Raw genomic sequence first — 15,385 nt, forward strand, 5'->3', positions numbered from 1 at the left:
AGCCTAGAGCAAGCCATTAGGCAAACTAGAGAAAAACAATCCATTTCCCAGGTTGTTTTCAAGACACAGGTGTTGTAATTTATCATTAAAAACATATCAACTAATTTAAAAATATTTTGGCCTTTATTTTATAAACATAACATTAAAATTGTTTTATAGGCTGTGAAAATTCTTATTTACCTTCTGTGGCTCAGCAAGTGAAGAGATACATAATCAGTGTTCACTTTATACAGTTAAGGGAAACAGTGTGGTACGACAGGAAAAGCCCTAGATTTGCAAAGCTAGGTTCAATATCCAGACATACCACATACAATGTATGTGGTCTTGGGCAAATCATTTAACTTCTCTGGGTCTCAGTTTCCCCATTTCTAAAGTAAGAGTGTTGTATTAATGACCTCTGTGGTTCCTTTCATCTTTAAATCTCTTAGCGTATGATTTCATATGTCAAGGGATAGATATGTCCTCTGTTGAGCAGGTACCAATGTTATTGCTATAGGATATATTATGATTAATAGTCAATAAACATTTTTAAAGTACCTATTATGTTCTAGGCACTGTGCTAAACACTGGGGATACAAATAAGAAAGTCCTTGTTCTCAAGGTGTTTACAATCTGATAAAGACTGAACATGTCATTTCCACACACATAGGGAACTGCTGGATAAATAAATCAATGCAGATTATTCTTTCTCTGTAACTTACAGTCTTAGGGAGTTGGATAGAGCACTGAGAAATTAAGTGACTTGTCCAGGGATCCAGGTAATTATTAGAACCCTTCTATGCCTCTCTCTGAAGCCAGCTCTCTATTGATTATACCATGGCACTTCTTATATTATTAGATTATATTTTATTAGATTCATAAAGTGCTTTCCAAAAAAGTTTAGTTAAAGAAATAGAATCTATAGTTTATACGATTGTGGCCCATTCTGTTTTACCACAACTGTGGTAGGCCAAATAGGATGTATTTCTTCTATTTGTGGGTGAGATGAAACATGTTTAATGAAGCTTGATTTCATTTTAAATAGTGTATGATTCTTTCTTAGCTTTTAAAGAAGATAAGAAAAATCACTTTCAGGCCAATCCTGACAACCGAAATCTCCCTGATCAATGGAAGTGAGAAATAAAATAGATGTGTCTTGAAAAAAAATTCAGAGGGAGGCAAATTCCATCTAAAAGAGTGATTATTACATGCAGCATTCAATAGAACTAGAAATCATTGCTCTTCACTGTTTTTGCTAATGGTTTTACTCCAAATGCCTATGGCAGCTTCCTTGATAGGTCAGAGTATTTGAAAAGGCTTCAATTTTGTTTTCATTTTTGGTTTGAATATTTTTGTATCTATTTCAGACCATTTTATAGAAATATCCACTTTATGTCATCCTTTTGGGGGTTAGGTATGTATATATGCAATACATGAGTCATCATCTTGTCTGATGATTTCACTCTCCCATTCAGTAGACTAAAGTGGTTGCCTATTAACCTCTTGGATCAAATATAAACTCCCCTGACATTTAAAGCCTTTTACAACCGAGTCCCAAGGTACCTTTCTAGTCATATTATATATTATTCTTTTTCATGTACTCTGTGTTTCATCCATACTGGCTTTATTGCTGTTTTTTTTTGCAGATAATACTCTATTTTCCACTTCTATACCTTTGAACTGATTGCCCCCCAAACCTGATAGGCACGTCCTCCTTGTTTTTCCTTCACAGACTCCCTAGTTTCCCAGTTGAGCAATGTGGCATTCTTTCTTTCTTTTGTCCTTTCCTTTTCCTTTCATTTCCTTTCTTCCCTCTTCACATAGGGTATCACCTTATGGTGCTCTGCCCAAAGGAAATGTAAATTTTCATCTCTGAACCTTTTTGTTTTGTTTTGTTTTTCCTCTTTAAGACCAGTCAACCCCAAATCATACTGGTCCCAGACCCACCCCTACTTGGTCCCTGTTTGGGCCCTGATTGGTTCAGAATGAATGTAAATAACAATTGTTTCTGTTTCTGGTTTGGCTAGAAACCTCAAGGGTCTTCCCTCCCAGATCTATTTTTTCTAAAGAGGGCTTTCTTTGCCTCATTTTTTTTTAATTAAGCCTTAATCACTGAATGGGTGCCTGCCTCAGTCAAACTGAGACCTGTTAAAGCCGTTAGCTTGAAAAGGCCATCCTGGGGCATCTCCAGTTGTCCTGATGAATATCTGGCCCCTGGACCCAAATGGCTCTGGAGGAGAAAGTAAGGCTGGTGACTCTGCACAGCTCTCCCTCACTTAAACCCAATTCACTTGCATGTCATGGCATCACCTCCCTGATATCATGGTCCTCCTCGAGAATGAAGGATAAACAGCAGTTTCCTCCCAAAGTCATCTAAAACACCTCTTCTACGTACAAATTTCCTGATTTCTGCAACTCTCCGCTTCTAGGGCCTTCCAAATGACTGTATTTATTTGTATTACTGTTGTGATAAAGTGAGCAGAATTCACAACTTTAAGGTATAGATCAGTTAGGTAAAATTTATTGTTATTATGTTTGGAAGAAGTCAGTTAACTAACAAATTTTCTCTGTAGCCAAGTGAACTCAGTATGCTATGTCCTATCTGTATGTAGTATGGAAGTATGAAGAAAAAAAAATAGAGTCAGTCTGGGTTTTAGAGTCAGAGTAGATACTTACTTATCTGTCATTGACCTGGTTGAGTGGAGAAGGGAAACCTTGTTTTTATTTTTGGTTATTATTTCAGGGAAACTGAGGAAGGGGAAAAATCATTAACATGGAGTGGGGGATGACTACGGCAGCTTATTTTGCATTAAAATGGCAGCTAGTTTAAAGATGAAATCACTCATGCAAAGAGAGTACATATATAGAACCTCTCTTTATTTTTCTCCATAATATTAATATATACATGCTGATAAATTATAAGCCCCTTGAAGGCAGTAATGACTGAATTTTTATCTTTGTGTTAAGTTGAAGATGCTGATTTCCTTTCAAGTCTATGAGTCTGAGACCAGGATGGGCAGACCCTGACTTTTTCATGCTCTCCCATTTTAGTTTATGTGTCTGTAAAAGGAAAAATACTCCTTTTCTAACATCTTTTCCATGAACTCTGGTTGGAATTTTCCCCCTCTTTATGTGAAGATCTGGAAGGGATCCATAGTAGAGGCTAAGAGATGGTTGGAGGCCATTGTAAACATAAGGGGGTGTCCTAATTTTTTCTGGAGGGGGGAACACAGGGCAATTGGGGTTAAGTGACTTGCCAAAGGTCACACAGCTAGTAAAGTGTGTCAAGTGTCTAAGGCTGGATTTGAACTTGGGTCCTCCTGACTCCAAGGCCGGTGCTGTACTCACTGCACTACCTGGCTGCCCTCCTATTTTTGTTGTAAATTTGAATCTATGAATGATATGAGAAGTGAAGTTGAATTCACTGTGGTATAGGGAATCTTAGCTAGTCATTGACAGCAGATTTTATATTTTGATATTTAAAACCCCAAATTAGAAAAGGTAGATAAAGATTTTGCTAAGAATTTTCATAATAGGAAGAGATTAGCTAACCACATGGCAAGAACAGGAGATGAAAAGTGTATTGCCAGAATCTATACTGGTACCTTCCTTTTGTCAGAAGGAGGTGAGAAAGATATCCAGCATGTTGGGTGGATTTCCTCTGGGGTACTTATGGGAGGACATAGACAAGAGTCACACAGGATGGATAGCTATGGTTAGATTGCAATGTGTATCACTAAAAGGAACTTCCAAATCAATGTAATCACAGGTCCATTTGAGTAGTTGAGAATTCTATCCCTTAGATTAAATATAGACCTAGCCAGCAAGGGATTATCTGAAGCTACTTTATCACAATCTATGTTGTACCAGGAGGTTTCTGAAGATAATTCTATCAAATATTTAATGAGTAATTCCAATACTACATGAAATGTTTGTAATAATAAGAAACTAAGGCACCCTTCCAATCTGTTTCTGTGACATAAAGTTTTGACACCTAAATCAGGGAGAGACAAATCAGAGAAAGAAAACTACAAACCACTATATCTAATGAATATTGATGTGAAAATTTTAAATAAAATATTAGTAAGTTGACGATAGCAAATTCTTAGAAAGATTATACATTATGACCAACTTGGGTTCACATCAGGGATTCAGGGTTGCTTCAACATGAAGACAATAAATTTAATAAATAATAAAATGATTATATTAATAGATACCAAAAGTATTTTTCTTTATAAAATCCAGCATTCATTTCTATTAATTCTAGAAATAATAGGAGTAAATGTTTTTTATTAATATAATAAATAGTATTTATTTAAGTCCAAGAACCAACATTGTTTGTAATAGAGAAAAGTTAGATGCATTTCCAGTGAGATCAGGAGTAAAGAATGGATGCCCATTTTCACCACGACTATTTATCATGATGCTAGAAATTCTATCTATACTAATAAGACAATAACTAGAAATTGAGGGAATAAACATAGGCATAAAGAAAAAAAGAGTTATGATTTTTGCAGATGACATAATGATGTAGTTAGTGAAACCTAGAAAGTCAACTAAAATTAATTGAAATAATAATCAGCAAAATTTCAGGATATAAAATAAATTGACATAAACCATCAACATTCCTATATATAAGCAACAGAACCTACCAGAAAGAGTTAAAAAGAGAAATTCTATTAAAAACAACCATAAAAACTTTAAAAACTTGGGTGTATATCTAACAAGATTTATCTAGGACTATGTAAATTTACTAGAAAACACTCTTTACAGAAATAAAGACAGTCCTAAGTAATTGGAGAAATAAGTATTGTTCATGGGTGAGTTGTACCAATATAATGAAGTGATTGTGATTTAGTTAGTATTGTACCAATCAAAGTCCCCAAAGAACAACTATCTTTATACCTGTGTGTATGTGTATATACATATATATATGTATACATACATACATATGTATGTACACACACAGAGTAATGAAATTAATATGAACAAAAGGTCAAGAATTTCAAGGTAATTGATGAAAAACATAGGAATGAAGGGGAGTCTCTTAGTACTAGATCTCAAACTGTACCATAAAGCAGTAATTGTTAAAATGATTTGGTACTGGTTAAAAAAAGGTTGATCAGTATTACAGATTAGTTATACAACATATAGACAAAAACAAACACAATAACGTAAGGTTTGATAAACCCAAAGACCCCAGGTCTGTTATTTCACAAAATTCATCATTTTGCAAAAACTGCTGGGGAAAATGGACAGCAGACTGAAAGGTATAAGATTTAGACCAACAATTCACACTGTACACCAAGATAAGCTTAAGATGGAAATATGCCTTAAATATAAAATGTTTCATAGTGAACAAATGAAAAGAGCAAGGAAAAAATTATATATGGATAGAGGAGGAGTTTATGACTAACCAAGTAAGAGAAACCACACAAGATAAAACAGATAATTTTGATTATGTAAAATTAAAGTTTTTGCATAAGCAAATATAATATAGTAAAAACAAGAATGGGAAAAAAAGTTTGAAATAAGTTTCTGTGACAAAGGTCTCATTTCCAAAATATATAAGCATCTGATTCAAATTAATAAGTCTAAGGATTATTCCCACATAGATAAATGGTGAAAGGATATGAACACACAATATTCCAAGGAAGAAATCCAGGCTCCTACAATTATATGAAAGAGTGCTCTAAGTGGTTGATATTTAGAGGAAATGCAAATTGAAGTAATTTTGAAGCTCCAGCTCATAACCCATAAAACTAGTGAAGATGACAAAAAGGAAAAGGACAAATGTTGTATGAGTACACTATTGGTGCAAATGGGAATTGGTCCAACCATTCTGAAGGCAATTTGAAACTATATCTGGAAGGTTACCAAACTGTTAATGAAGTTATTCCATTACAAGGCTTATACATTAACAAATAAAAAAATAAGAAGAAAAGGCTCTACAAGAAAAAAATATTTATTGCAGTTCTTTTCATGGCAGCCAAAATTAAAAAAAAAACCTAAGGCAATCTTATTAGAAATTTTGTCATATGAATGTAATGGAATATTATTATGCTATGAGAAATGATGAAATAGATAATTTTAGAGGAAACTAGGAAGACCTTCTGTAAATGATGTAGGGAGAACTAGAAGAGAAACTCTATAGAATTAATTAATGTTCTCTATCAAGAATCCAAATAAAAAATATGCAAAAGTTAAAAAAGAGACAAGATCTTATTAATGTGTGTGTGTATATGTGTGTATATGAGTGTGCAGGTATGCATGCATGGGAGAGGGAGAGAGCTGGGTGACAGAGGTGTGACATTGGAAGAAGTGGCAGTGGTTGATTCTGTTGGAGTAAATTAAAAGTCTAAATTGCTAGCTATTTTTAAGAGTATACAGTTTCATTACATTCAAGCCTCGTACATATTATGAATTATAACACAAATGACCATTAGAAGAAAATATGAATTAAGCTAATAAAGAGTCTAAAATTTAATGATCTATAGTACATAGCAATATATCACAAAACAATCTATATCTATATCTATATCTTTATGCTTTTCAACATGTTCTCACATATTGTGTTGTTCTTCGTTCTCAAAGAGGACCATGACATCAGGGAGATGATGACATGACTTGCAGTTGACTTTGATTTGAATGAGGGAGGGCTGTGCAAGGTCGCCAGCCTCACTTTCTCCTCCAGAGCCATCTGCGTCCAGTGGCCAGATATTCACCAGGATGACTAGAGATGGCCCAGCATGCAATGGGAGACCCTTTTATGCTAAGATTTTTTCAGTTTCTCACTTTGAGTGAGATAATGCCTATTCAGTGAATAGGCCTCTTTAAGCAGTAAGCCAAGGGATGGCCTCTTCAATTAAAAAAAAAAAAGAAAGAAAATCAAACTGGTAGGGGAAGACCCTCAGGGGTGCTGGCCAAAAGAGCAAAGGTATTTACTTACCTTCACTCTGAACTAGGAGGGCCCAAAAAATAGCCATTCGGTGGTGCTTGGGCAGGAACCTATTGTTGTCCAATCTGTGAGCTCCAGAGTGAAATGGGATTATTTCATGTAATCCTCATAATGACCCCAAGAGGCAGGTAAGGCAGGAATTATTATTCCCATTTTACAGATGAAGAGACAGACTCACGAGAGTATGTTGCACAAGATCACAATGCAAGTAAACAAATAAAGCTAGGAATGGAATACATAATCTTGTAACTCCTTGTCTTGGGCTGTTTTTCTACTTTACTTTTATCTTAGCCTATAGGCAGAATGTAAGCTCCTTGAGAAGAGGGTCTATTTCATCTTTGTCTTTATATTCTCCTCAGAATCTAGCAAGTCCTTGTACACATATGAGGGCTTGTTAAATTGAATTTGAGTAGTATAATGTATAGGTTATACTCATTTTTATAGTATTTTACTGAGGAAGAATCACATCTGAATTATAATTTTCTGAATTAGTAGGTTCCAACATTTAAATATATTTCTATTCATGTTCTTGTCTATGCATCATTTATTTTTCTACCTGTATCTCTCCCCTTCCTTCTCCTTTAGATTTATCCCTTTTATCTTACAACAAAGAATTTTTAAAAAAGAGGATGAGGAGGAAAAATGAACAAAAATGATCAACAAATTAAAAAAATTGGTTTTGTATGCATTGTTCCACACCTGTGTATCCCCCCCCACCTCTTCATAGGATTGGAGGATGATGGGGATGTCTTCTTATATCTCTTCTTTGTGGTCAAACTTGTTCTTTCTAATTTCATAGCAGTAATCTTTGACTGTGTTGTGGTTATTGTTCTTTCCGTTTCCATAGAGATATATACATATATACGCACACATGTACATACGTGTGTGTATATACACACACACATATACATATGCATGCACATATATGAATTTGTGTGTAGCTCTTTTCCTGTTTCTGCTTATGTCACATTGTATAAGTCCCTAGAAAAATTTCCATACTTCTCTGTATCCATCATGTTCATTGATTCTTACCACACAGTAATATTCCATTGGGGATGTACTGGTAATTATTTAACAACTGAATTTCCTAAAAAAAGTGTGTATCACACAATTTAAAATTTAATCTGCATTATTAACATTTTCTCCATCACTTTCTTAAGCCCAGACAATCAACAAAACAGTAAATCAATCCTTGATTTATAGTGTTTGCCAATTTCCTAAGTGTAAATGCTCCCACTGAAATTTTAATAATAGGCTCTCTGAACTGATATGAGTGGGTTCCAGCATACTCCAGAGTATAATTTACATTTATGTAACACAATTTGTTTAAAAATGACCTAATCAATGGACATCTAGTTTGTTTCTAATTCTTTGTTACCACAAAAACTGCTGTTACAAACATTTTGGTACATATGGAGCAGCAGGTTCAAAACTGATGAAATTTTATAGTATTCTAAATGTCTTTTTTTTTGAGCTACATTTTATACTTTTAATTTGCAAGTTCAGCAGGGTTTTTATAGCATATATAGATTCACACTAAGTATAGATTGAGACATTATGCTCATGTCCTAAGTTTAGTTCTTTTTTCTACAGAAGGGTTAAGAAACATAATTAGTTCAGTGATTGTTAGAAATAAAGATGGTCTTGACCTTCATAATCAAGTTTCTGCATAAAATAATTGGAGGCTTTTTTTTCCCTGAAACCACAATTTCATCCCAGTTGGTCATCACTTCTCTGGGCTTTACTATCCTTATCTGCAAAATACAATACCTGATTTTAATCTGTCCCAGAGATAGTGTACTTAATAAAAAGCATTGTAGATCAATGGATAGCATCTTAGAGTTAGATGCTAGTTCTTTGCTTTCCTGTGCAATTTTATAAATCTTCAGAACTAGTTAGTATTATGGCCAAATTTTTCTTAGACACTATTATTTTAAGACATTAAAAAGAAAGATAAAATTTCCCCCATAACACTTTGGGGGTATAGGAAAAGGCTTTTAGGTGAAGGATCTTATTTTTCTTTGGAAAACCCTCCTATTTTAGGGTAGAGATTGTTTAACTTTTGCAAACTTGGCATACTGTAATCAGATTTTTGCTCCATTTGATCTTATTTTACTTTGACTTGTTATCCAAATGCAATAATCCACGACATATTCCTCCATCATGCGTAAATTCCCACTGAATGAATGTCATAAAAATATCTGTCAGAAGTAGCACTTGAATCTATGTCATTCTTGTACTGAGGCCTGCTCTCTATCTACTGTGCTATGCTGCCTTTCATAGAGAAGAAAAATCCTACAAAATCAGTGTGTTAGGAAAAATGTTGACAGAAACACAAATGGTAAAGCCATTTGTCCTTAAAATATGTCCCTCTGAGTACAATGCACCGTTACTTTATCATTAGTCAAGGATTTTGGATTTTCACTAAATACTCTGAACTCTGACTTCAGGTTGAATGCATATTGTTCTGCAAATCGGTACTTTTATTTTGAAGGAGGTCTGCATAATCAATGGCTTTTTCAGTAATCTCATTGAGATTGCAGATTCAAGTTTTTCTGTTCTGATCATTTTGTTGTGCAGGACATAGATTCTTCTCTGATAATTCTTATTTCTGTTTTAAACCATTCAGGAAAGGTGTGTTGTGGTTGCATGTTTTCCTCAAAACCCACAGGATCCTCTGTCTCACCAAATTTTGTATTGTTTCCCTTTATTTTGTGATATTTGTGCTTGAATTCATTTACTATATCTGGAGGCCACATTTCCTTCTGTTGTTACTGTTTTTCCTGTTGATTTATCTGTTTATGTTCGAGGTCTTTGAGATTTTTTCTTCCTGTAATCTTTGGTACTTTCAAGTGTCCCCCCCACCCCACACACCCTGCCTTGTTTTCCATATTACTCACTTCTGACTCCCTCTCTTTTGGTTATGGTTTACTTGGAGGCTGGATCTCAAACCCTCCTACACTGGACAACTCACAGATTACCACCCTAGGTCTATCGCCTAAATAACTTTGGAGTGGTCAGAACTGGCCTTAGCTGGATGTTGTGCTCTTTCCCTCAGGGTTAGCAGAGTGTTACACAGCTCCTTGATGACCTGTCCCACTCCCTGTGTTCCTTAGTTCTCTGATCAGAAAAAAAGTCTAGTCTGCTATCTTGTTGCTCGTAGGATCCAGAAGGATGCCATTAAAATTGGATATGATAAAACAACAAAAAAATTCTAATTCTTGGCACTCTGGAGAAAACCACTAAAACAATTTCCAACATCTTCATTCAAAAGTTTGTAGAACTTTTTTAACTATTTAGCTATGGTATTGTTTAGTCATTCAGTCTTGTTTGATTCTTCATGACTCCATGGACCATACTGTCCATGGGATTTTCTTGTCAAAGATACTGGAGCGGTTTGCCATTTCCTTCTCCAGCTATAGCTGTAGCATCTGGATATTGGTTCACCACTGGACACAGTGCCAGGAAACAGCATAGCTTTCTTTTTGACATAATGCCTTCAGAATTTCAAACAAGGTCTCATTTTCTTAGTCTGGTTTCCCATTAGAAAACAGATTTTAAATTATGGTGGAGTCAAATTTTATACCCACTGCTTTGTAGGACCAAAGGTTATTATAGGAAATGATTCTGGGAGAGGGTGATTGAGTGGGTCACCTAAGTATTATATCTGTAGGTGCATTAGAAAAGAAGCCAAAAGTCAATCTCAGCCCTCCAAATTCTCAAACAATTAACCTTGAGAGCATCACTTACCTGATCCCCTTGAAGAAAAATGCAAGTGTTTGTTTCTTCTAACACAGCCCCATATAATAGGTGCAGGCTGTGGCATTAGAGAGGGAGTTAGATGAGCTTCATAAGCTATAGATGAGTGCATTGTGCCATACTTAAAGGCCTCAGAATGAGTCAGATTTTGATTGGAAATTCATTGCAGTAATGAATGTGCTGCTTCAATTGCTTATTCATAACAAAATTTATCAGATGTGTTCAAAATTCCTTACAGTGCACAAAGGCATTATTCTTTAATAAGCTAACAGGTTGCATTTTTAAACTCTCCAATTCATTTTCAGTATTATTAAATTTTCTCATTAACAGCTTTAGAAGTGGTCTTCAGAAGTGCTAATTTAACTCACTAGTTTCTCTTCTTTTCTTTTCCCTATAGGGAGGGTCATGGGGATCAAATTTGTATTCCATGAGTTGACATATCTAATATTACTGGAATCTTAAAGTCACATTCTTGCAGTGACAAATTCCCCATCCATCTCCTTTGAAAACATTCTTGTTCCTATCCTATTTCAAAACATTTAACCTCTGCTAGGCATTCTCTTCATGGGAGGATTATTCACAGGATCATAAATTTAGAATTGTAAGGGATATTTGGAGTCATTAAGTCTAAGTGTCTCATTTTACATATGAGGAAACTGAGGCCCAAACTGAGACTCCTTACATTGTCTGAGCTCCACCCAAAAAAGCATCCATGTCATTCTTCCAGAGTAGGAGTTCTATTAAATACCTTGGGAAGTGACATACTTATGTAGCTTTAACATTCAGTTCCAATGGACAATGGCTAAGGAAATATGAATTAATTATAAGCTGTATTTTAATATGGGCTTTTAAATGACTGCAAAGATGAAGTGGATTGATTGTTCTCTTTACTAACTTTTATGGGATCAAAAGAGAACATTGCATTTAGAAAGTGGAGCGTTGAAAAAGAATACTGCTTGAAGAGAATGGTAGGACTCCTGGGTTAGCATATTGCCTTCCTGCCTACTCATTGCCAATTACATTTAGGTGTTCCAACTTAACCTGTTTCTATGAGCCAGACTAGGTGAATGAGGTTTAGGGATTGGTTACTATCCCACCAGGGAGAATCTAAAAGCTTCCTGGATGAAACAGATGGTTATCTCAGTTATCAAGGTCTTGCCACAGGTACCTCATTCTCTTTCCTTGTCAGCTTCAGCAACCATGGATCTTTTGTATCCCAATGGTTCCTCCAGACTTTTATTTCCTCATCTTGCCTTACCCTTTAGTATTTGTTCTCCTAAGTCCTGTATGCTGAATTTCTGGCTTTCTTCTTTGCCTTGACCCTTACCTCATGTTTGCTTCTGTTCTGATTAGGTGGTTCTGCTTGCTAATGGTTCCTAAATTAGGACAATGCCAGAATCTAGCAGACTCCTGTGTCTGTATCTGACCCTAAGATCTGTAGCTGCCTATAGTCCTGACCCTTATGCAAATATTATTTTTTCATGTAACTTTAGAAGAACTTTCTAGGATGTAAAAGAAGGTCAATCTGTGTTGGCAATTAGAAGTGGGATGTATCACTTCAGACTTCACTATGATTCAAGTGAGGCTTCTCTTTTTCAAGCTTCCATGGGACTAGTGAGAGAATTCACTGAGGGAAGAGATTTTACAATCAATAGTTTCTGGAAACTTGTGGTAGGAGCCACATCAGGATTAAGCATAATAAAATAAATACTAAATAAACACTCTTTAAGATCTAGAAATGCAAAACTTAAGGACTGTCTTATAGTTCTGTGTTTGGTGGATGGCAACATAAACAAAAGATTAATTTTCTGTAGGTGCCTGATCCCCACCTAGAATACCATGTTTATTTAGTGCTTGTGTGTGTGTGTGTGTGTATGTGTGTGTGTGTGAGTGTGTAAAACTACTCTAAAAGAAAAAAATAACAAACACAAGTGAGTGTTTCACTGGTAATGTATATTTAAATTTATTATAGGGTTAGTTGCACAAAAGATAAATGAGAACAAGAAGGCTACATGGGTAAGAAGAGCCAAAGCAGAAACAGCAAGATTAAGATTGCTTACAAAAAAGATATTTTATATATATATATATATATATGTATATATTCTGCAGAATTCTACAGAAGAGAACACATAAAAGAGGAAAAGGGAAGAAAAACAGAAGGCAGACCTGAGAAAGGGGGGTCTACACATCCTGTTGGCCCTTTGTACAAGTGATTATTGTGGAATGTTTTCTGCATGAAGCAGCCATTTTAACTTGTAGGAAAGAACCAAGTGAATGGCTGGAGATGGATGATCATACATTTCTGCACACCATGATGCCTTAAAACCTAGATAATAGACCAAGTAATAAGTTCTGCTCCATCCATATCACCTTCCTTTTTACATGAGTGAAAGTAGTAGTGATATTGAATATTTCTAAAGGTATATGAAAACAATATCTGCCTAAAACATTTATCAGCTCTATCTAGTTTTGAAAGAGATTTAACTATAACTGGGTAGTTAAACAAAAGAAACCCAACAACATTTCACTTAGCCTCAAGGAGAAGATTATACCCATGTAAAACAACTGTGGTCTTCTTTTATAAAATATGTCAATATATTTGTGACCTGGGCTACTGGAGAGGTCACTGCAATGAAATGCTATGCATTTCAGCTATATTAAAGAAATGTCAAAACAAAACCAACCCTTCTCCACCCCCACCCTTAAGTCCACCCCAAATAGAAGTTTGAACATAGCATAAAGAGTCCCATTGCTTAAAATGTCAAATATCATTAGAAAACATCTCTTTTGGGGGTTGGGTACTCCCCAATAAATACCTATACATATTCCAAGGGGTCCATCACCCACTTCCTCCTTACCCATCTCAATCTCTTAAAGAATTAGTAAATACCAGTGTTGTCACATGAGAATGAAGATGCATTATATTTGTGAAAAAGACACCAAAATGTACTGTAAGTAATGTTGATTTTACCTGAGTTATTAGATGTCATACCATATCAATCAAAATTGTGCACAGCATCATGAATAAAACCTTGTAACATCAGACTTTTTCTCTAATGAAAGACCTTGTGATTCCATTTAAAAATAATTTCCATATGATAATAAAATGAATTTAATTTGACATTTCCCAGTTGGAGCTCCCAGTAGTCCCTTTATGTAGATCCCGTGTAATATTTAGTCTTTTGTCCTTCTGCAATTTTGGGGTGGGGAGAGCAGGGATGGAAAAGAGGAGGAGTTTCACTCAAAAATATAGTCCTTGAAACCTTTTAAATGTGTCTGCTGAGGGTGAGAAGATTGTGGCTGATATGAGTAGATTAGGAAATCATTGTTTTATAATTTGTTTCTGGTTAGTGCCCCGGATACTTCATTGACAGGGCAATCATGCCCTTCCTTTATGTCCATTTAGCTACTTGAAATACAATTTCATATGTTTGTGGTTTTTTTATAGCTCCAAGTTATGCATATGCATTATGAGTTTGCTATATTGTATAAGAATGTAGGCTTTTTAATTCCATCTCATTATTGGAACAGGAAAGAGATTTGTTCCAGGAAAATAACATTCAAGGAAAAATAACCAAACAGCCACAGCATAATAAAAATCAGTCTTTTCCTGTAACTTGAAATGTGTGGGATTTCTCTTTATTTTTTGTTGAACAGTTATTCATAAAAAGCATGCCACATTTTTTTTTCTTTTTTCTGGGCTTAGAAGCTATACAGAGGAGGTGGGGGCAGGAAAGAGGTTATTTAGAAAAGCTGTCAAGAGATATAATCCTGTTTCACCTCCATTCAGGAGTCATTGAAGCAGTAGTATATAGCAGAGTTTTAAAAGCTAGCCTTTCTGGGATCAGACTAGCTGGGATAAGTTGTTTTGGTTGTATTATAGATTCCTATTATATTTGCTCAACAATTTTTAGTGATGAAAGATTAGGGCCAAACCACCTCAAGTGATCAAAAATCTATTTTATATTTTTTAATCCAAAGAGCTAAATAACAATAGTTATTACTTCAGTTTTCACTTTACAATTAATGGCAGAAATAACCTAGAACCTTTAAAAGCAGTCTTATAAAATGCTTTAAGCCAGCAAGATAATTCTTTCTGTAGTTTTTCATTTCCACACTTCTAGTAATCCCCATTTCCTCCTATTAAGAAAAATCCAATATCTGTCAACATGGAGTAGACAAAGTTCTCACAAACACAGACTCCTACAAAAATGAAGCAAACAAAAGAAAAGGAAAAGGAAAAGAAACAAGTGGCACAATAGAGGGCATGCATTTTAGGCTGGCAGCCTAGAGTAGTACCTCTTGTATAGCAGGTACTCAATCAATATTGCTTAATGAAATATTATTGATTAGATTTTATATCTATTGATCCAGTCTCCTTAATTTGATTGCCTAATTTCTTTAGGATCTAGACAAGTGGGTAGCTTTTATTCCTAAATTTAAAAAAAAATTTTCTCTGTTTCCTATTTTATCATTTTTTTTGTAATATAACACAGATATCCCCAATGTAATACTCAAATGAATGCATATTTAGCCATTACCATGTAATGTAACTCCTTAAATAGATGAGTTTGTTTTAACAACATAATTTTTGTGTTGCAAAAAAAGAATATAATAATTATTCTTCATGTGGGCTCTGTGATTAACAGTTATTTAATAAACATCTTGCATGTGCTCCACACTTTGCAT

This window comes from Trichosurus vulpecula, chromosome 1 (assembly GCF_011100635.1).
Source record: "Trichosurus vulpecula isolate mTriVul1 chromosome 1, mTriVul1.pri, whole genome shotgun sequence".
Taxonomy (NCBI): Eukaryota; Metazoa; Chordata; class Mammalia; order Diprotodontia; family Phalangeridae; genus Trichosurus; species Trichosurus vulpecula.